The following is a 23,237-nucleotide window of genomic DNA, read 5'->3' as shown; positions in this document are numbered from 1 at the left end:
CTTGCAGTAGTGTGCCTATCTGTGTGCAATGGCTATACATTTTAAGGACCCATGCCTACCTGTCAACCCTCCATTGGCCTCCTTTACAAGGGTTGCTGATGTCATCCACCTTAACAGCACTGGCTGTCAGTCTCATAACAGATAAGCTCTGTGGCACATGCAATAAGTATTTAGGGCTATAGTTTATACTACTACATAGGTAGGGGTTCTAGTCTCAATAAGGGCAACTGTGTGTTTGTGTGTGTGTGTAAGTAAATGTATCCCCTTGCAGCAGTGTGCCTGTCTTGCCTATCTGTGTACAACAGCTATAAATTTTAAGGTCCTGTGAGTAGCTGTTGGCCCTAAATAGCCCACATCTACCTAGGCATAAATGCTATCTGCCACCACCTACATTTGTAGGTACAGATCAACCAGGTGACATGTATCAAGGGTAGCATGCTTTGTCATGGGGTATGTATGCAGGATTATGCTGTTTGTCCCCATTGTCCCTGACACACTGTTCTACACATACACTCCAAAGTAACCATGCACATATACAGCCATACCTTGCTGATGTAATATTTCTGCTTTGCTGCCATGCCATTCTGAGACGTTGTATTGCTGCCAAGTCTCCACAGCATAGCCACTCAGATCCCTGGATCAGAAACATACAAAGTTCTGAGAGACACCTGTCAGTCTGCAACACTACTGCCAATCTAACATCATGCAACACATGTACAAACACTTTGATGTGTACTCATGACACATGCCAGCATACAGCACCTGTCATGGCATAACACTACCACACATCAACATGTCATGTAATGTAATGTAGTCACCATGTGCATCAGACACATATTTGCATGTCTTTGCATCGATGGTATGGATGGCAGGGATGTAGCACAGGTATCATCACATGCACAATATGTGATGTGGAATTGCCAGAGGCCTAGGCTGTGCCAAGCAGTTGGAATTGTGTGTGTGTGAGTCAGGAAAGGGTGCTGGTCATCTGAGCCATGGAGAGGTGCCATGTGTGTCTGTCGATGCCTCCATGTGACAGTGAGTTTTGAGTGCGTGCATGTACACAGTCAAGCCATGTGCTAGCCCTACACGTGTGTATGTTGGACAGCTGTGGACTGTACATGGAAGAATGGACACTTCACCATCTCCAGCCATGAACACGGGAACTGACTCTGCCAGTAGTGGCACTGGCACCGCCATGTCCAGAGTCAGATGCGGTACTAGTCGCTGATGGTGACTAGTGTCTGCTGGGCCTGTGCCCCTCACTGGACCATGTGCCCATTGCCTGTTATGTCATGGTGTGGGCAGCACCCTCCCTTTTGTAGTGCTGAAGGTACTGCCACTATGGGAGCGTGAGTGTGCACGGCCATGTGGACTCTCAGCATATGTTGTTGCTGACCTATGGCCATGTGTCCAATGCGCTACTCCCATGACATGTTCTAGCATAGACAATGTGTGATCAAGAGCTGATGATCTCTCTCCCCACCATCTTCCACTACATCAGTGAAACAATGCATGGCATCACCAATGTGGTGGTGGGAGTTATGGATGTCAGACAGTGATACATCCATCATCCTGAGCATCTTTCTGGTGTTGCATTCAGAACGTGCCTGTCCCTCCATGATGGACCAAAACCTGCGAGTGACCCATAATGTGACACCTGTGACAGGTGGTGGTTGGGCAGCAGTCCTCCTTCGAGCACCCCTGTCAATCTGCTTGTGTGGCACCTCACCAGGTCTCTAGCTACGGCTAGTGTCTACACTCACTGATGCCATAGTTGCAGTACTCTCCTGTTTCATGCTGCCGCACTTTGACTGTCCGATATTTGTGGCTCTGGAGGACTAGGTATGTGTGGGCATACTGACTGTGTGTGGAAACAATGGGAGAGTAAGTGGTAATGTCAACCCATGGGACAGATTCAGCCCCCAACAACCCCACCTGAGCATCAGTATGGCCACCATCATTATCAGAGTCTGTTGAGACACTGACATCAGGTTGTGAGAGGGACGCACTCCAACCCCCATGGTTACCTGTGAGGAGGAAGACAAAATAAGTACAATACTACCTGCACTATTATGTATGGTAATACACACACACACACACACACACACACACACACACACACACACACACACACACACACACACACACACACACACACACACACACACACACACACACACACACGTGAAGAGCCAAAACTGCATTACACATACCACTCATTTCCAATCCCATGCACAACACACACGCAGACTACAACATATACAGACAAAACAGGCACTTTATAACATGCAGTGCAGCTATGTCTGGTTAATGTTGACAGTACTATACACCTGTGCGATAAGCAATATATCAGCGAATGTGATAGTCCTACACCTAAAACAGAGTGCACTCGTCTTGAGCCTACTATGCCCGTTCTAGTGTCAGTGTCTCAGGTATGTACCATTTCCATAGTGTGTGTGAACAGGTATCCATGAGTGATTGCCTTCTGTATAGCAGACTGCATAGACCTCCTCAACAATAAGTGCATATGTGTTACTGCTCTTGCAAATACACAACTGTGATTGCCCATTTAAAGCACGTCAGTTAACCCCTCTGACATTTAACATACAAGAACTGTACTCTGGCTAAGCATAACAATTTTGCCTAGGGCAAAATGTCAGCTGTTAACATTCGTAGGGTATATATGATCCGGTACAACAAATGTAGCACACTTACCAGGTACAAAACCTTGGACTCCGGCCACACCTGACGTACCTGTGGAAATGTGAGGGAGACATATTGTCAGCAATAAGAAATGTGGCATTGCTACAGGGTAATATGTGCAAATATCAACATGTACAGTAGCTAATGTGATGCTGCCTACATTGCTGACATTTTGAGTGTGTGCACAACTGTGCATTAAAACGACCTCCCCCCCAATGCAGATAATCCTGACACCTGTGTACTAAAATGCAGAGGCTGTGACAATGGCTGATACAGTATGACACTGATGAACACAGCAAGTTTACCTGGAAGCTCCTCTGCTGGGGATGCTGTGGCACCCATCTCCATGATCGTATGGGGTGATGGATGCTTGGCAGCTGGTGGATGTTCCCAGGTTTGCAAGGAATTCCTCTGTGGCCAAGAGTGGTTGTTCCACTGTAAGCTCTCCACCGGTGGCAGCACAGTCCCTGGCCACAGCGGCAGCTCCTTGCCATTCAGCATTGACCATAACTGTGACCCAATGTTGGACCTGCTCGTAGGTCCTGTCCTGTAGCCCCACATTGTTGACTGCTGTAATGAGGTCATCCCACAGTGCTGCATGTTGGTCATGATTGTGGCAAGTCCTGTACAGCAGAATGTTGTGATGGAGTCTGAGGCGATCCAGGATGACATTATTTTCAGCCTCTGAAAATGGCGGGTATCTCCTTCTAAACATCCTTTCTGAAAAAGAACAAGAGGAGGAACACATTACAGATGCAGATATGTTGATATCCACCATGTACAGACCCTGCACATCCAAATTGCCCTGCACTATCCATTGTTACCTCACACGCCATACCCCGCAGTCTATCAACACATTATGTATGTTGCTATCACCAACATAATAGCAATACTGGTTATGTCCCTGTGTGCTGTGACAGAGTGTGCTGTATGTCTCCATACCCATCAATGCCATCTACTGTGGTGTGTCCCCTGTGGCCAAAGTCCCACTACTATGTCATACAGCCACTGTCAGACACATAGGTGTGTGTTATTACATGTATGTGGGGACAGTCCAGCAACATCACTGTCCCACAATAACACACAACAATGCAAACCTGCTGTAGTTTATCCTCCTTGTAAGAGTCATACCTCTCCAGTACACAGATGTTTGCTGAATGTGTATGTATACCTGATGTATGTGGTCCTTTTGGCAGATACCTGTGGACATCTGGCAGGCGGTTGGCCAATAATTGATTGTTGTTCCCAGAATAAGGTGAATCTGCTGTCAGACACCAGAACCCTCAGAAAAAAAGTTATGCTACAGTAATGTCTGTCACTCTATTCATACTTACTTTGTATGACCAATATGCACTCTCTGTTGCTGAGGGTTGGCCTGTGTCCCCCCAGTAGTATGGGTCATACCTCTCAACCGTACTGAATTAATTAGAATTTATAGTTTTTGGGCAAAATAATGGCGTGCCACGAATTACCGAATGGCCCCTTCATTTCCCGATTTTTTTTTTGTTTGTTTTTATTTTGCAATTTTGGGTTATGGGTAACATCATCATCCTGCAGGAGCATGCATGATGACATTATGAAGCAGTTCCTGTCTATCATACTGGAGACTCGTTGGGACCGGGGAGATTTAAAGAAAAGAAAAAAAAAGCCAAGTTGTTTATAGCTGCAGCCAATGCACCACAACGATGACAACAATCTTCAGTGATCTGCCTGCCATGGTGTGGACTGTTTGGATCATGGATGGGAATTACAATGCCAGTGCTGCCTGCAGTGTTTTGTTCTGGAGGTGTTCTGATGTCCTTTTTTGTGTTTGCGCAACTGACGGGTTCACATTTATAAGTTTTAATGGAACCCTTAGACTGGCGACAAGGTAAGAAAACAATGTAGGCTGATTTCTGCACACATATGTATCTACTAAAGATGCAGGCTAGCTAATAATGATAGCAGGATTACAAATGCACATAAATGTTTTAAAACACTGATATTTTGTTTTCTGGAATGCACATTAACAGTTAATGCATACTGTCTTGCTCTGCACCTGATCTTGGCCCTTGGTCCATGATTATTCTCTTTGTTCCAGTTCCTAATTTTTTTTTCTGTTTTGTGCCGGCATGGTATTTGGTATTATTAAACTGACTGCAGGTTACCACTTTAATTGTTTAATCGGAATGTGTGTTAATGGTCAGCATCAGCTACTTTCCGGTGCTGTTCCAGACAGCATGATTGATTTATTGTCCTATGGTCTGTAACTACATTTTGTATGAACAGAGGGTCACACAGCTGCTGGATGATGGAAGAATCTCTAATACCATTTCCCTCAGGCTTGTTTAACCGTCCGGAGCTGCTGCAGTTTAGTCATTCTCCACCAGGTTGGGCATTCCTCCTCAGCAGTTAGTTGGTCATAAGTTACTTCATAACCCCCCCGCACTGTCGGCCACTGTGGCATTATGTTTGGAGCATCTTATCTTGGGTTGGATAATGTGCTTTCTCCATTTGCGGATATTGAGTTATACAGACATGAAGGCCCAAAAAACTTACACTTCAGCTGTGTATATTCTTCTGTATTTGTGTGTAATAAACAGACTCCTTACCGAAGCCTTCGGTTTGTATTTTTTTGCCTAAGCCTGATCAGCACCTTTTTGCTTGTATTGTGTTTATCGAACTTTGGCTGGAGAGGTTGGTGCTGGTTTTATCCTCTTGTTTTAGTTTCAGTTTTGAAGAAGTGCAAACAAAATAAAACTTACGTTTTAGCTGTTACATTATACCCCCTCTTTAGTACTTGGTGCACTTGCCTATCTTTGAGAAATGTTTGCAATTAGAATTTTTCCTTTCAACTTTTGAAGTTTACCTAGGTCATTAGTGTTTACAGTTTTGGTTCCTTGGCATCTTGATACTGAAACCATTGCCCAATTTAAATGGATGTTTTTCAGCATAAAAGCTTTACTAGGAAGACACAGCTATTGACCTCAGTCATTAAAATTAATAAAGTGCCAGAAGACAGCACAAAGACTGAATAGATTTACATTCCACTTGATTTACAGACAATAACAGCATACCAGCTATGCAAAGGATTTCACTGCAAAAATGAAAGAAAGTAGAAGCAAAGAGGAGAAAATAATTAAAGTAAACTCAATAGTAAAAATTATGCAAAAAATACTGCAAAGTTCTGCTCTGCATCTGTTCAAGAATTTCGGCATGTATGATGATTTATAATTGTAATTTAATTCTGACTACTAAATGTATGTGTGGAAGTAGACTTTTATGATGGAGATGTCCTGAATTGGGCAGTTTTGTCATTATTGGTTCATGCATTTTGTTTCATTGCCTACTGGAAAAATGTTCAAACAATAAATTTAAAATGTGCTCCAAGTCTAACAAGTATGCTGTATTATACAAGGAATATAATTTACTAGAGTCAGGAAGGTGTATCAAAGAACACATGCATGTTTCTTGTTTTGTGTGCAAGGGACCTATGATTTGAAAACAGCCCAAAGGTAATCTTTATCCACCAGTGCCCACTGTGGCCAGAATGCATTTTCCTTGGATGCGGTGTGGGTTTCAGTGCTGTTTCAATGATTGAGAGGTTTTAATGCTACATCTCTTTTCATTGTGAGACAGTATTGCTTTGTTTAGCAGATGTCTGTAGTGTTTGTGCATTGTGCTATAAAATGTAAAAATGAAATGCAAATAATCACTGTAGAAGTAAAGCAGTATGCACATTAGTGTTCATGGTAGATGGGGCAAAATAGCCAGGTAATGGGACATTGGAATTGCTGCAGGGAGACTCTGGTGCCATATTTTGGTTGTCTGTTCTTCAGTTTGCATTTGAAAGTTGGTATCCCACAATTCCATTGGAGTGGGTGGGGTTACATATTATGTATGCAAATTGTATGTTAATCAGCATACAGATTTGTACCTATTTTTCATGGGCCTTGTCCAGATTTTTGATGTTTCTGGGTTAAGAGGTATGGTATGGGTTCTGACCTGACTTCCTGCTGTAGGGGGTTGTCAGGGATGCTAGCCATAGCTCTCCAGCAATGACATATGAATGTCGGGTGTATATTAGAACATCGAAGTTTCAAAACTTCGAATGTTCTAATATCGACCCCTATTCAGCGAAAGCTGAAAACATCGAACATACAGAACTGTTCCAAAACACATACACACAACACAAGCACACCAAACAAACAGCAATCCACACACATACACCTAAAATCTTACACTTAGCCCTACACTAAACTATACACACACCACTAACTATCCACTTACTTTAACCCAAACCCTAACCCTAAGGTCCGTCACTATCGCAAACTCACCTCACCTGCACCCTAACCCACCTACCACGCCCTAACCCTCATGTCCACACAATCGCACACTTACCTGACCAGCACCCTAACCCTAACTCACCTAACCCGCCCTAATCCTCATGTCCACACAATCACACACATACCTAACCCGCACCCTAACCAACCTAACCCACACTCAATCGCACACTTACCTGAACCCGACCCGTAACCTTTCTCCACAGTGCTGAAAATACTGAAGCAACAGAAATGGACAACCAAATTCTTTACCTAGGAAAACATTCAGTTTTCTGTTGCTTCGATATTTTCAGCTTTCGCTGAATAGGGGTCGATATTAGAACATTCAAAGTTTTGAAACTTCGATGTTCTAATATAGACCCCAAATGTCAACTAAACTGTGACCTAGCCAGAGTACATCAGAGACAGTCATGGACACTTTTACAATGTCTGACCTATTCCTGTGTGACATTCATAGACTGAGAGGTATTGAATGACAATACATCATGTGATATGACAGCTGTGTCCACCCTCACTTACTGACAATATGCCTACCGCATAATCTAGTAGAAGTCATACAGGAGCCAACCATTGTAGGAGGGAGCGAGAGGGCCACAGCCGTGATGTAATTCACAGCAGGCACAGTTGAGAGGCATGCCTGTAGCTGTTGGACAGCAGAGTATCAACTACATGTCATTCCTAGAGATGGACTACATGCCTATTGTTGTAATCCCTATTCCCCTTAACTGCATTCTCCCATCTGTGTCCCATTATATGGGTGCTTGTATTGTATACCTGATAGAGTAATGTACTCCTTTTGTCAAGAAATCTTGAAGAAGAATGCTTGGTAAATCGCAGTCTGTCTTGGTATGGCAAGTTACAGACCTGTTTCCCACAGACAGTTACTTGCCTTTTGTAGGTAATGCGCAGTAACAGGTAATTGCCTGTACACCAATCTGTGGCTCAGACTTGCTAATTGCATCCAGAACAGCTGGGTTGCACTTTTATTAGCCAATGACACAGCACAACAGTGCAATATTTAAGGCCTTCATGTAGGCCTTAGCCCCCTTTCTTAGTCTGCGAGATGGACATTAGTGAGGTGTGGAGTCTACAGCATCACAAAGGGTAGGTACTAACACTCTCCACTGTTGAGATTTATAAGGTATGTCCACAGTTTTGCATGCTATGTTGGCCATTGGCAATTCACTTTATGATTATCTGGCAGTTCAGTGTTCAACATTGTCAGCTGAGAACAGTAAGGGGGAAGAGACATGTAGGTGTCAGACATCATACCCATCAGAATATGTATGCTGCTGCAGCAGCTGGTGGCCTATCAACTCTGTATGTTTGTAGGGACAGACAGTGACACATGTCCTTGTCGTTTGACCTTTGCTCCCCCACCCCTTTATGTATGGTTGTTGTGTGGATCCCGTGTTTTAGGGTGTTGTGAGTTATGGTAGGTCTGTAGCAGGTAACGTACCATACAGCTGCATATGTTGCAGCCTGCAGCTGCTGCTTTTTGCCGAAGACACATAGTTGGGAGTGTGAACACATTGGAGGACTGCAAGCAGTATGTGTCACTGAGGGAGCAGTGTCAGCTCTGTTATCACAGCAGAGCCAGGGTGAGGGTACCCATAACAGTCCAGTCAAAGCATGTTCCTAGGGTACATCTGTTATGTAACAGTGCCAATCAGAGAGTAGTAGGTGACATATAGGTTGACTATACAATATGTGCAGTGTGTCCATACCTAGAGTCCTTTGACTTGCTAACGTATAGCAGTTAATTCAGTAGCAGCAACCTGTTTTGTTTAAATTGCATGACTCAGTCATTATTTGCTGTATTGACAAGAATGTAATTGAAGTGCAGCACACTGGATTCTAACCCAGGACTGTGGGTGGCAAAATGTAATGAATGCATGGCATTTAACAGATTGAGCCACAAAGACACAGCAATAGCAGGTGTGTTTGCAAAATATATGTCCATGCATACAGGAAATGCATCAGCATGTGTTTTCTGATGGGTATGAGGTGTGACACTCAAATGTATATCATGATTTTCTAACCTCAATCTTTAATGACATGCCAGTACTTTAGCAGACAGATTTTTTTGTGAAACCATGCCAAAACTAGGGGGCACAACTTTGGACATTCTGCAACAGTCTGTACAGATGACAGCTATACAAGTTACCCCAGGCCTCATGTACATCCATTAATATTTATTTGGCTGTGTACTGGTGTAGTGTCTGCATCACAGTCCTAAGTACTCTGCCACTTCCCCCATTATATGTACTTACAGTCTGTCAGTGTCACTCAGGATATGTTGGTGGAAATATGTGCTGTAATTCAGAGCTGAGTGGCCTAGTGGGCTAAAGCACTGTGTTGTTGCTGACAGGAGTCTGGGTTTGAGACATGGCAGGGGTGATTATTTTTCAGATGTGCCTAACATTGTCAAAAACACATAAGATGATTAAGGCAGTTTTAAGCGGGTTTGTGAAGTGTGCCATGCTACTTAGCTATGCTTAAACCCACCCTAATTATAAAAAAAGAATAGAAAAAAGGGGTGATAGGAAAGTGGTGAAATGGGGGTAAGCAAGGGGAAATACATACCGAAAGGCAGGTAGGGATGTGCAGGATGGGTGTAGGAAAGGACCATAGCTCTCCATTTCTTCAACAGAAACAGCTGTCCAGGTTTCACAGAATTTGGAATTTGGAACCTCACATCCATGAGAGAGGGCCGAGGGCAACATAACTGTGTTGATTAATTCATGTAATAATTCATTGTGTCCATTGGACGTGGGTTTGAAATGGAGAGCTATGTATGGGGCGATATTTTTTTGAGGCTAGGTCCCACTTTTTTTTTAAGGTGAGAGTGGAATGTTGGGGAAGAGATATAGGTATATGTGGGGAGGTAAGATGGGTAGGAGAAGTTGCATTTGCAGACAGACAAGACAGCATACAGGGACACTGTGTGACACATGAGGGGGATAAACACCTTGGATGGGGAGAGTGTTGTGGAATCAGAGAGCCATGTGCCCCCAGACGGCTGCAGTGTGACTGAGTTCCCCACCCACTGGCAATCAATACTGCTCCTTCACTGTCCCGAAGGTGGCTGTGCTGAGGCTGGGTGCTGGGGCCACCTTGCCCCTACAGATTTGGCAGTCTGCTCTCAATCCGGTGCAGGAATTTCTCATAACCATGATGCACTATCCTGCGCACCATCATCAGTAGCTGATCCTGGGTGACAACCCCACCTCCGACGCACTCACAGGGGAGATGGCCACCATCCACTGAGGTAGTTCCACCCATAGGTGCTGCAGGGCCAGCAGAGGGGGCATCACTGGCTTGGGTTGCAGCATGCCATGGCTGGCTGAGGTAGGGTAGGTGGATTTCCAGGAACCAGCCTACCCAGTCGAGCTGTGGTGTTAAGGTATTTCAATGTGTATAGGTTAATAATGAACATAAAAACATTTTGGTAATTATAACTGCATGCAAGTACATTGCAAATAACCAAATAACATAACATTGCATAGTATATGGAACACAACAATAAGTGAGATAACAGTCACTATAGTGACAGCATGCCAGTAACAGTTACAGCAATAGGCCAGCAACATAGGTAATTCAACATGTTATTTTAGTATGCAACCATTATATTACATAACACTAATAACACAAGGGCCAACATAATGTTTTGAGAACAACATTTGTTAATAGTAAGCCATAACCAATGTATAGCAATAATAAATTATGATGAAGATAAGGGTTGGGGGGGAGAGAAAAATACAGTCCATTAGTACCAGTATAGGCTATATAGTTTGCAACAGTACTGTTAATTACTCTACAGCCTGCCTTCCTTTATGTATAACAGTGCTCTATAGCTGCTGTAGCATGTACATACCTCTCAAGCTGTCTGCATAGGACAGTATGGGCCAAACTGTAACACCTACACGTACGCAACTACAGAGGACTATTACATGTCAGGTGGACCTATATGACTACCAAGGTGTACTGTGGACTGATGTAGTGTGACTGTGCTGTTGACATAATCATGTTGATGATATATCTGTGACAAAGGGATTATGCAACAGTGATTACAGTCTGTGACAGCATGACACTTGAGAGACATGTATTGTTTATAGTACAGAGAGTAAACAACTATCATGCCATCCTTGGCAGGCATGGGGTTAGACTATCAGAAAATGTACACAGGAACACCAGGCATACAGCCATACCAAGATTACACATTTTATTTATTGTATTAACTTTTATTAGTACTCTACTTGTTGCCTTTATTTTTTTAAGTCTTATCACATTTCTGAGCAATGCTGTTAACACTCTGTTACATCTGAACACACAAATTATTAACCCATACTTAGGCCAACTGCACCCATTTACCTGTAATTCCTGTGGGGAGAACATCTGTTAACAATACATAACCGATTCAATAATATTTCATAGTACTTGACACTGGATTCGAACCCTAGTTTGTATGTGACAAAATGTACATCAGATCTAGCATTTATCAAACTGAGCTACTAAGCCACTGCTGCATGTTGATTGGCTGATATTTACCTAGAGCTCACCTGGTAACAAAATATGACCTGGTAATAGAGGTAGAGCATTATACAAGACTGCAGTGATACTTGAAGAGACATGCATGAGATTCATGCATGACAGAGATACTAGGTGAATTGTACATTAATGCAGAGAATGCAGGTGTAGAATAAACACCTAGTGGGTGGAAATATTTGTGATGTGTACAAACCATATTGGAGTGCTGGTTTGGCTACCTGACCCATATACATTTGCAGATGGTATATTTTCAAGTCTACAGCTATTACAGTTTCATACTTGCCTGCAGCACTGTACCTCAGAGCAGAAATGGGTGTAGCTGAAATGCAATGGTTAACACAAGACAGTCCTGATATACGCAGTATATTTTGGGTGTCCCTGGTAGTGCTTCAGATCTTAGCAGAGATATCATAATGTGTATATCTTGTAGTACAGCTCCAAATCTACAGTGTAGCAGAACACTCTTTCTTAGCTAACATTGAGTCACTTAGTGGTATTCTTTGTGTTTTCAGTTCAGAGCAGATGTAATACTCGATTTCATGAGCAAAAGTCCAAAATACACACATATTGCACAACACAGCTTTATTAGGGGTGACTTCATGCTGCTATTGTTATATTTCAAGTCCTTATTGCAGAACAGTTCATATAATGCAGATGTTGCAATACAGCTGTAATTCCACAAGTAATGCAGTAGAAACTTTATTTGCTTAACATTATCAGGTTTCATGCTTTCATCTTTATTGAACTATATGTGGCATTATTCACTTATTTCAGTACGGGTGTATGACCACATGCATTGCATTACAATCAAAACTGTATAAATGTAATGGCATTTAATAATTTACTCTTTCTTGTTTATGAGTATAGATTGCAAGATACATCTGTACTCACCATACTCATGGTGCAACCTGGCCAGACACCCTACATGGGCCTCTAGGTTGCAAGCTCTCTCCTCTGCAGCTGTAGGGAGAAAAGCACACCATTATGCATATCTGTCTATCACACATTCAGATTAGGTATTGCTAAAACAATGCTAACGGTACTTACAAACTTGTGGGGCATTCCCATCCCAAGCATCCTGGATCCAGGTGTCCAGAAGGCCCCTATTTCATCACTTTAGATCATCATAATGATGATGGGCCTGCTCACCTGTTAGGGAATACCTGTTGCACTGGTGAGATCACGTGTCAGCTGGTCCCAGGCTTCTGACTTGTACTCCATTCCCTGGTACTGGCCCTGCAGCAGCCAGACATCATGGTATTTTTCAAGGAGTTCAATCATGACCTTGGACTCCAGAATTCCCCACTGCTGCACCTGGAAGTGAGCACCCTCTCCAATACCTGCCATTGTTCCTCCCAAGTTCAAACTCCAACTGGTTCTGCTCTATTCCCTCCTGTTGCACTTAAATAAGCCTGTTTTCCTGCCCTTTACTGCCATTGGGAAAATTTTTAATATGCAGTACATCGCTTAGCACTGCACAAATCTTCTGAACTCAGCTGAACAGTGCTTAAACTGGCAATGCTTAGTGGTGTGCAAACCAGCTTAGCTGTGCTGAACAATGCTAAAACTGTGATTGCTTAGCAATACACAAACCAGCTAAGCACTGCTAAAACATTCTTTGTTTAAGTAGTGCTTGGCAAAGCTTAGCTGTGCTTATCAGACCTTAGCTGAGTGCAGCAAAGCAGGATTTAAAAATACTTTTCATAATGTGTATTTACAAAATAACTGCTAACCTGTCTGTGTATTCAAACTCTGCACATACAGATATCACTCTAACCATTAGGTATCGTGGCCATGTGGAATGCTGCTATACTTTTATATATACCTCTGCACTACGTTTAAACTCCGCTGAGCACCACAGTGCACCAACAAACCTGTTCAGTTATGCTTAAACTTGACCTTTGCATTTATAATTAAATGTGTATGGTTTCTATTTTTAGATGTCTGGTACATGTCCATTGCTGTGTGCCGTGCCATGCAAACATAAAAAAATGAATTAAAACGTTATTACATATGCATACATTGATGACATTTTTGGCAGTGCAGAAGGTGTGTTACTCATCTTTGGGCACAGTAACACATTCCCTGCACTGATTCAATAACTGTGTTACACAGCTCTCCCTCAGTAAAGCGCCTTCATTAATATGCATGGTGCGCTACCCGGGGGTACTGCATACACGGACACAGTACCTTCTGTGTAGGGTTTACAATATGGTTACACATATTTTATTAAATCCCCAGGGTGTACTAGGTCACAACCAGATATTTGGAAATTGAACAGCTGAAACCTAAATAGGAGCTAAACATAACCTGAACAGAGTAATACTTTGGGTAGCAAAATTGTAGCATGGGTAAACATGGCAAGCTGCCAAAAGAAAAGCAAGCAACTGTGGTGAGCACATCTGTGCTTCATACATGGCAGCAAACAGCAACAAAGTCAAGTCTTATCCTAGCAATAAGATGTACATGCAGGCAAGCGTGTTGCCAATAATTTAGGAATATTAAATGACAGGACCCTATATGACACTATCATAAGTAAAAGGTATAGCTCATGCCATGTCAGTGCAGTATGCAGTGCAGCTATTCTTCTTCACTACCAAAAGGCATAAGTGTTCCAAAAGAGTTATAGTACAGATCCTTCAGATGAACACTGTCTTTTTAATTGCAATAAAGCAACTCCATGGCCACATTGTATAAATGAGCTGGCTTTTGGTTTATAGGTATATACCCAAGAACTTGGACATCAATCTACAGACCATACAAGTGTAGCTTGGGGGTTGACATAATGATTAAGGTGTTTACCTCACAGACACAGGTATAGGGTTTGGTTGTCACCCCTGCCAGGAAATTGCCTATGCTTAAAATGCACTGCAAGAACAGCTGCCTAATAATCACCTATGAATAATTCATATTAAAGTGTTTCCTCTAGCTAAAAGGAGAGCGAAAACAAGATAGACAACAAGAATTTGAGGCTGCTCCCCCATATAATTATTTTTATTTTTGACAAAGGTGTAGTTCCTTTAATCAGAAACCAGTTGTTCTACAAAGGAAAAGGAGATCAAAGAGGGTCAGACACATGGGAACTGTGTTTGAGCAAATGACTTGGACAGAGTCACACAGTAGGCAGATGGAAGTGGAAAGAATCAAACCCTGTATTACTGACTACAGGAAACAGCATGCTAACAACTGAGAGCTTTAATACTCTGCACTAATTGTTTGAGTTGTTATAGTACTTCTTTACAACAAGGCTCTGCATAATGGTTTTCAGACTTTACAGTACTGTGACAATTTTAATATTTATTTTTATTTATTTTATTTTACATTTGATAACTGGGAAAGTCTGACTGGACTAGCAGTCCTTTTTCATTGGAGGCCGGGGGAGAAAAGCTCCACATTTATATACAGACTTAGGACAACATTAGAAAAGATATTAACATAGATTACAATTAAGACTTGTATACAGTCATGGAAATAAGATAAAAATGTGTGCACTTATGAAATTGTATATATAGGATAAGAATGAGGGAATACAATTCTTATTAAAAGGCTTAAATAGTAAGTCATCAGTGTAGAAGAATTACAGTTAACTGTCGTATACACTTTCTTCATTGGTTAACATTACTGAAGGGACTACTAGATTATTATATGTCCTTGGGTAATTATGTCACTTGTTCTCTTGTTGTGGAGCATGGGCATAGCCATTTGCTGGTTAGGTGGATTTTAATTGAGTTTTTAAACTCAGTTATGGAGGTTTTACTTGTAAGGCTAGTGGGTAGGGAATTCCATGCTTTTGCTATATAGGAGGAGTATAGGGATTCTCCTGCAGATTTAGAGACTATTTGGACTTTTAAACAGCTGCTTGTTGTTGGAGCGTAGAACTCTATTACTAGTGTATGGTTTGAGCATACTTTTTAGGGCTGTCTTAGACAATCTTCTGTACCATATCATGGTAGCCAGTGACACAATGGTATACTCACATGACTGAAATCAGGGGTAAGCTACGTGATATTACTATTTCATCTGACACATCTAATGCAGCTCCACCAAGTATCTTGCCAGCAATGACAACCACTTCTTTCCAATGCAGTTGTAATATATTAATATCACAATTACTAAGTCACAAGACTAAACACAACTGCACTGCAATAGGCCATTTAGTAAAGTCACAAAAACAGATGTCAAGACTAAGCACACATTTACCAAGAATATCCAAGGCATTCCACCACAAAACTACCCAAAACAATAAATGACAAATGGCACACATAACATATATATAGTCATTAGCTACTGACTAATAATTATGAATAGCCTAAATCGAGAACCAAAAGTCTGCCAAGAACAGTAAACCGACATTCTAGTGTTCTGCCCCGCAGGCAGAGATTACAATATAAACATGCTATCCATTTCAACAGTCATGAAGATGAAGAAAATGCAACCTTTACACTTTGTCAACACGCAGTATGCAAGTGTATATAATTTGTAACTTGCCAACATTCAACCCAATGCAAAACCAGCACATATGTGACTAACTCAAAGACACATTAATTCAGAGATGTTGCATCAGTTGTCAAGTTACAACATGTATATATTACAGAAATATTGTTCTTCTGTATAACAAGCTAAATACAGGTGCTTATCTCCATGTGGCCTTTACTGTCACGCCAGTGCAAGATCAAGTATCAGTAAGAACCATAGATTAACAACCTCTTCAGTGCTACAGAAAAGTAATCAGTTTACCTTTGTTTTGTCGCACATAGTATGTGCGATCGTCCTGTTGTGCGACCCGACCCGTATTGCTGAAATATGGAGAATATCGAGGGATCAAATGTCGAAAATGGTTTGCTGGAAAGCCATTTCCGACATTTGATCTGTGTGTTTGAATGGCAAAAAAGCATTCACTTATTTACCATTCAAACACATGGTGAATCGGAATTGTCATTTTCTGCAGCCGTACTTTCGGCATTATGTACGTCGGACACATGGTGACAAAACAAAGGTAAACCAAGTAATCACATACACACACATACATTAAATGATTACAGTTTAACAATATCAACCACAAATGAAGAAAGTGAAAAAGACCCACTAGTTACTTACCATTACAAAGACCCACTAGTTACTTACCATTACAAAGACCCATTAGTTACTTACCATTACAAACTGCATTTATGTGAATTTGTGCAGAGCTGATATAGCAGAGAGATAAATTCTCCTGTCTGTGAGCAGAGTTGGAATCTTTTCCCATCTGATATTCCAAACTGATAAGTACACTTTTTGCAACTATATTTGCTTATTTGTTTATATATTTGCTGTATTGTTCCTGTCTTTTGTTGTTGTCTGCACTTTGTTTCTCAGGGTAGCTCAGAAGCTAGTTTCAGGTGGGGGTTGTTGAACCAGCCCATCTTAGCTGTTAGTCATTGCCTGAGGTGTATTTTCTGTGCTGTACTTCCATTACAAACTGCATTTCTGTGAATTTGTGCAGAGCTGATATAGCAGAACGCTAAATTCTCCTGACTATGAGCAGAGTTGGGATCTTTTCCCATCTGATATTCCAAATTGATAAGTACACTTTTTGCAACTCAGTTTGCACTGTGCTATATTTCTATATTTGCTTTATTATTTATAAATTTGCTGTATTGTTTCTGCTCTTTGTTGTATTCTGGACTGTTTTTCCCTGCCCTCCCTCCCAAGTGTTCTTGTAGTTTTAAACGTGGTGGCTTTGGATTTGTCTGCCCCTGCTGTAAATCTGATCTTGCTCACTGCTCCCAGTCCAATTTCATTTGAGCACTCAACATAGTGCAGTGAGATTATTTGGGCAGGACTAACCCCTTGCTTCTTCAACTTTGAACACTTTTGTTTCCTCCCTCTCCACTTTAAAAAAAATGGTGCACTTTATTCATCTGCTTTTACTGTAATTGTGGTCTTCATACTTTATTACCTTATTTTGCTGTGTGCTCTTAAGTGTTTGAGTGCTTTTATTCTTCTGCATTTAATACTGCTAGTTAGTAGCCTAATTAAATGTATCTATTATTCTAAGCATTATAAGCTTTGGTCTTAGCACTTATGCTTCAGGTGAGTTACTTTACATTTAAGAAGGTTCTTGTGGTCTACACTCTTGTGGACAAACCCTTAACAAAACCTATAAAGTCCTGCATACCATTACTAGAATCTCCTTGTGTTCTGACTGTGTGTGCTTCTCAAACAATCTGGAAATATAGAGCTGATAAGTATATTTTTTGGCACTTTTTAACTGTTCAAAGTTCTGCACTGTCTTAATTTTTGCTTGACTGGATTATTTATATATTTGCTGATATTGTTTTCTGATACTTTAAGTGCCTCTATTTTTATTTTTTTCCTAATTTACTGCTTTCTGCACTTGAGTTTAGTCATTTTTTAATTTAATTGCATTTATTTAAACTGTATATGCTTTAATATTGTTACACACTTGTGTGCTAGTTTGCACTGAATTTGAATTGTTTTTACTGCTGTTTTAGCTGCTTTTATGTAAAAAAACAAACAAAAAATGTTCTAAGCTTGTTTCCCACCTTTCCTATAACTGGTCTAGTCCAGATACAGATTTGCTGTATCCAGGACTGTTTGTAAGCTTCTGAGTCTCCCATGCCTTTCTGTGTTGGTGGGAAGCCTTCTAGCTTATCAGCTGGAGTGGTAAGCAATAGGTAGCCTATCTACCAAAAGAGGAGTGGTTTCTGGTCAAGAAATTGCAGTTTATTGGCAGTTTGGGTGGTGTTTCCATCCCTATCAACTTTCTGGTTTAAAAGCCCATGTTGGCATGGGTTTGCGCTTGTTTAAGCTCTGTGGGTCCAGTTTTGGCATCCTGCAGACTGCAACAGCATCAGGAAGGGGAAAGAGATACTTTAAGTGCCTCCATTTTGAATTTTTCCTAATTTACTGCTTTCTGCACTTGTTTTTAGCCATTTTTTAAATTTAATTGCATTTATTTAAACTATTTGCTTTAATTTTGCTACACACTCAGGTGTGCTAGCTTGCACTTCATTTAAATTGTTTTTATGCTGTTTTATAGGTTTATAGGTATGTACTAGGCTAATGGCCCTGGGTCCTTTACAGGCCTAGCCCATAGGATTACCCTGGCATAGTGCCACCCAACCTTAGTTCCTAGTGTCTCTGTTGAGTAGAGCCACTGGAGTGATCCCCGGGGTGAATTTTCTATTTCCCATCCACTCATCAAGATTCCTCTTAAAGAGGACCAGTGAGGTGCTCTGCTTGACATGTATGGGAAGTCTATTCCATAGCATGGACAGTCTCTGGGTTTTAGCTGCATTTCTGTAAAAAAAAAAAAAAAAAGGTCTACGCTTGCTTCCTGTTTTTCCTGTAACTAGTCTAGTCCAGATACAGATTGGCTGTATCCAGGACTGTTTGTAAACTTCTGAGCCCGCCAAGCCTTTCTGTGTTGGAGGGAAGTCTTCTAGCTTATCACTGGGAGTGGTAAGCATTAGGTACCCCATCTACCACAAGTGGAGTGGTTTCTGGCCCAGAAATTGTAGTTTATTGGCAGGTTTGGCAGTTTTTCCATCTCTTTCAACTTTCTGGTTTAAAAGCCTGCATTTCCATGGGTTTGCACTTGTTTAAGCTCCACGCAGTGGCGCCGAGCTGAGATAAACTATTACTGGTGCCAGAAAGTCTGCTCTTCAGGTTTTCCCTTAGATCTTGCTAGTTCTTTCTCTCTCTCTCTTGCACTTCAAATAGCTTAATCGCTTTGCACTTCATCAGATTTTTGCAGCAATTATTGTAGCACACATAAGTGCATCAGCACTAGTTATTCTTCATGGAAATAGCTCCAGTACTTAGTAGTTACAACCAACCCTCCTGGCATGATTAAAGGGCAGTTTCCTGTGCTTTCTTCTATTAACCTGGTGCACTTGGGCATTTTGAGACAGTGTAGCAACTACCTCATGTACACAGACAACCCTCTCCTCTTACCATCCAACACTCAGACTTCTGAGAGATGCACTTATATCACCAACTTGGAAGCTATACACTCTCCAGCCAAGACTGGACTAGCTGGTCAAGAGGAGAAGGTCAACACCTGCACCACACCACATGGAACACATAGCCCTCCAAAACACCCACCATTACAGCTCTCAAATAAAAACACAAACCACACACCCACCTTCGCAGAGGCTCTCAGTAGAAATTTACACAAACAGCAGAGACCTCCAAGACAGAAATGCACTTGACCACCACAACACAGCACAAACCACAGGGCACACAGCTCACCTCCATAGTGTGCCCCTCAACCTAAGCCCCTAATGATAAACACCTTGCCCAATACACTAATCATAGGTGACTCAATAGTGAGGCACACAGATGTCCCACTCACTAGGTTGAATAAGGAGAAAGTAACAGTCAGCTGTCTATCAGGTGCCAGAATCCGACACATAGCACACACACTCAGGTCACTCCACAACAAGTACAAGTATGACTCTGTCATTGTCCATGTGGGTGTGAATGACCTGAGACAACCCTCCCTGACTACATGAAAAGAGATATGGTGGAGCTCTCTGATTATGTGGCCCAGGCAGGTATGACCCTAGTCCTGAGCAGTATTCTACCATCACTCAGAATGATACCGCAGTACAAACAAAAATTAGTTGACTTCAACAACTGGCTCAGTTTCTGGTATCATTCTAGGGGGATCCCGTATCTGTCTGCTTGGGATGACATGATTGACAGACCTCAATGCTTTGTCAGAGATGGCCTGCATCTGTCACCCCTGGGTTTCCGGGTACTGGCTAAGGCTCTTGCCACCCCTATAGTGCCCTTTTTAGGTGGTGTTCCAAAGACCAAATTACCACCATAACAGCTATAAATAAATGCAGTCTGAGGGTCATGCTGCACAATGCTAGAAGTCTAAATCTCAAGATGCACTTGCTTGAAGCACTCCTCAAAATGGAGAACATCACATTTGTGCTGTAATGGAGACTTGGTTTAAAGTGGCAGAAAGCACCCCTGTGCTACCAGGCTATAACTCGTTCCACACCATTTGGCCCTGAAACATGGACCAAAGCTCCAAAGGTTTCTCCATATTCATAAAGGATATGGACATCTCCAGACTAGTAGCCCAGCATAATGCATCTGAGATACTTCAGGTACAACTAACATTGGGTACGATGGCGATCCAGGTCATAGCCTACTATAGGTCCCCAACCATGTCCCTAGACTCTCACTCCACATATCTAAGTACCCTGGACTTTATCAAGGTCCAACCTAACACTCTCATACTAGGAGACTTCAACTACCACTCCATCAGATGGGAAACCTACTCAAGCACAAATACACTGGCCCAACGCTTCCTGGAATTTATCAGTTCCAATGCTCTGGACCAGCTTATTCTAAACTCCACAAGAAGAAGCAACATCCTTGACCTGGTTATTACTAACATGGGCGACCGTTGCTCTACACCAATATTCAATCCCTCCCTGGTTGGATCTGACCATAAACTAATCACCATGAAAATCCACATCTCACCCACACCCCCTGCAAAGGTAACTACCTTGAAAAACTTCCGAAAGCTGACTTTGGGCTCCTAAAAACAGAGGTGGCTAACTTCACGGCACCCATGCCAATGGAAAATAACTGTATGACTGCCGAATCATACACCAGTGCATTGTACGAACATGTATATAATTCATGGAATTAGCCATACCCAACAGAACCAAGACGCTCTCCTCCAAAAAAAGGAAACCAGTCTGGGGTTCCCTGTCATTAATAAACTCTACAACAGAAGGAAGAAACTGTTGCAGAAAAAGCTGAAGTCCCAAGACTGGAAAAACTCCCTTATTAGCCTCAACAAAAAGTTGAGATCCCTCATCAAATCCTCCAAAGCCAGCTATGAAGGCAAATTGCAGCAGACACTAAAAACAATCACAAAGCCTTCTATGGTACTATCAAGAACCTCCACAGCAATACCCAGATTTGCTCTGAGTTATTGCACAATGGTACCTCCTATACTGAGCCAACAGATATTGCCAACATACTGGCCAACAGATTCAGTGCCAACTTTATCCCCCCCAAAGGACCAATCACAATACCGGAAGAATGCCAGGCACCCAGCATTACTGCAGCAGAGGTTAAAGCTGCATGGTCCAAGGCAAAGAATACAGCTTCCATGGAACCCGATAATATCCCTGGCTGTGTTCTACATGAACTACAAAGCAAACTGGCACCATATCTGTGTGCACTGTTCAGTCACAGCCTCACCTCAGGCTTTGTCCCTACCGAATGGCGTACTGCTACAGTCATCCCTCTCCATAAAGGGGAAGTGACTACAGACCCTGGGAATTATCGCCCCATTAGCCTGATGAGTCTGATATTTAAAGCTATGGAGCGCATCATCATGGACCTGATTAACAAAGATATAGGAAATCTCTAAACTCTAGACCCCATGCAATTTGGCTTTGTGAAAGGGAGATCATGCCTGCTCAACCTGGTTGATTTCTTTGAGTCAGTCACCAGGGCTGTGGATGAAGGTAAGGCAGTGCATACAGCCTACCTCAGTCTGGCCAAGGCCTTTGATACCATTCCTCACTTGGGAATTATTGATAAACTCACCAAACTAGGCATCAACCCCTATATGATTAGTGGGTTGCAAATTGGCTCACAAATAGAATGCACAGTGTGAAAGTAGAGGACTCCAAATCAGACTGCTGACCAGTCACAAGTGGAGTCCCACAGGGATCGGTCCTGGGTCCTCTCCTGTTCGGTATCTACTTCTCAGAAGTCCAGGCCAACAGAAAGGGACTCTGGCTGACTAAGTTCACAGACGACTACAAGCTGGGAGCCATTATTAACTCACCAAGTGATGCAGACATCCTACAGAAAAGCCTCATTGAGACCAATGACTGGTGTTGAAACCATAGCCTAAAGTTAATGCCAAAAAATGCGTCGTCATCCCCTTTGGTAAAAACTCAGTTCCCACTAATTACCACATCAGTGGGAACTCACTGAACACTGAAAGCATTATAAGAGATCTGGGGGTGCAGGTTGACAGCAACCTCTCCTTCAACCACCACATTGCCACCATCATCAGAAAGTCCTTCTATGTGCCGCATCTCATTACCAAATGTTTCGCATCCAGGAAGAAAGAGGTCGTCGTCTCTCTCTCTCTACTCTTCCCTCATTAGATTAATCATTGAGTATAATACCCCATTTGGCATGTACCGCACTAGACACCTGCAGCAGCTGGAGAGGCCATAGAAGTACCTCACAAAAAGGATCCTAGGCATTAAACACATGTCCTACATGGACAGACTCAAAATACTCCAGCTATTCTCTGTCTCATATCGCCTACTTAGAGGTGATCTCTGCTTGACTTACAAAGCCGTGTCTGACCAGGCTCTGTTAGAAATGCTACATCTAAAGAAATCCCAATCCCTGCGCACCACACACTCCAGAGACCTCGACCTCATTACCACACTCAACTGAACATGCTGGAGGGACAGGTTCCTCACCCCGAGACTGCCCATGCGCTGGAATAGACTTCCCATACATGTCAAGCAGAGCACCTCCCTGTCCCTCCTCAAGAAAAATATTGATGAGTGGATGGGTACTAGAAAGTTCACTTTGGGGATCACTCCAGTGGCTCTACTTGATAGAGGCACTGGGAACTAACATCAAGCG

The sequence above is a fragment of the Protopterus annectens genome, chromosome 17.part0, assembly GCF_019279795.1.
Source record: "Protopterus annectens isolate FY-2018-M chromosome 17.part0, PAN1.0, whole genome shotgun sequence".
Taxonomy (NCBI): Eukaryota; Metazoa; Chordata; order Ceratodontiformes; family Protopteridae; genus Protopterus; species Protopterus annectens.
This window is presented reverse-complemented; position numbering follows the sequence as displayed.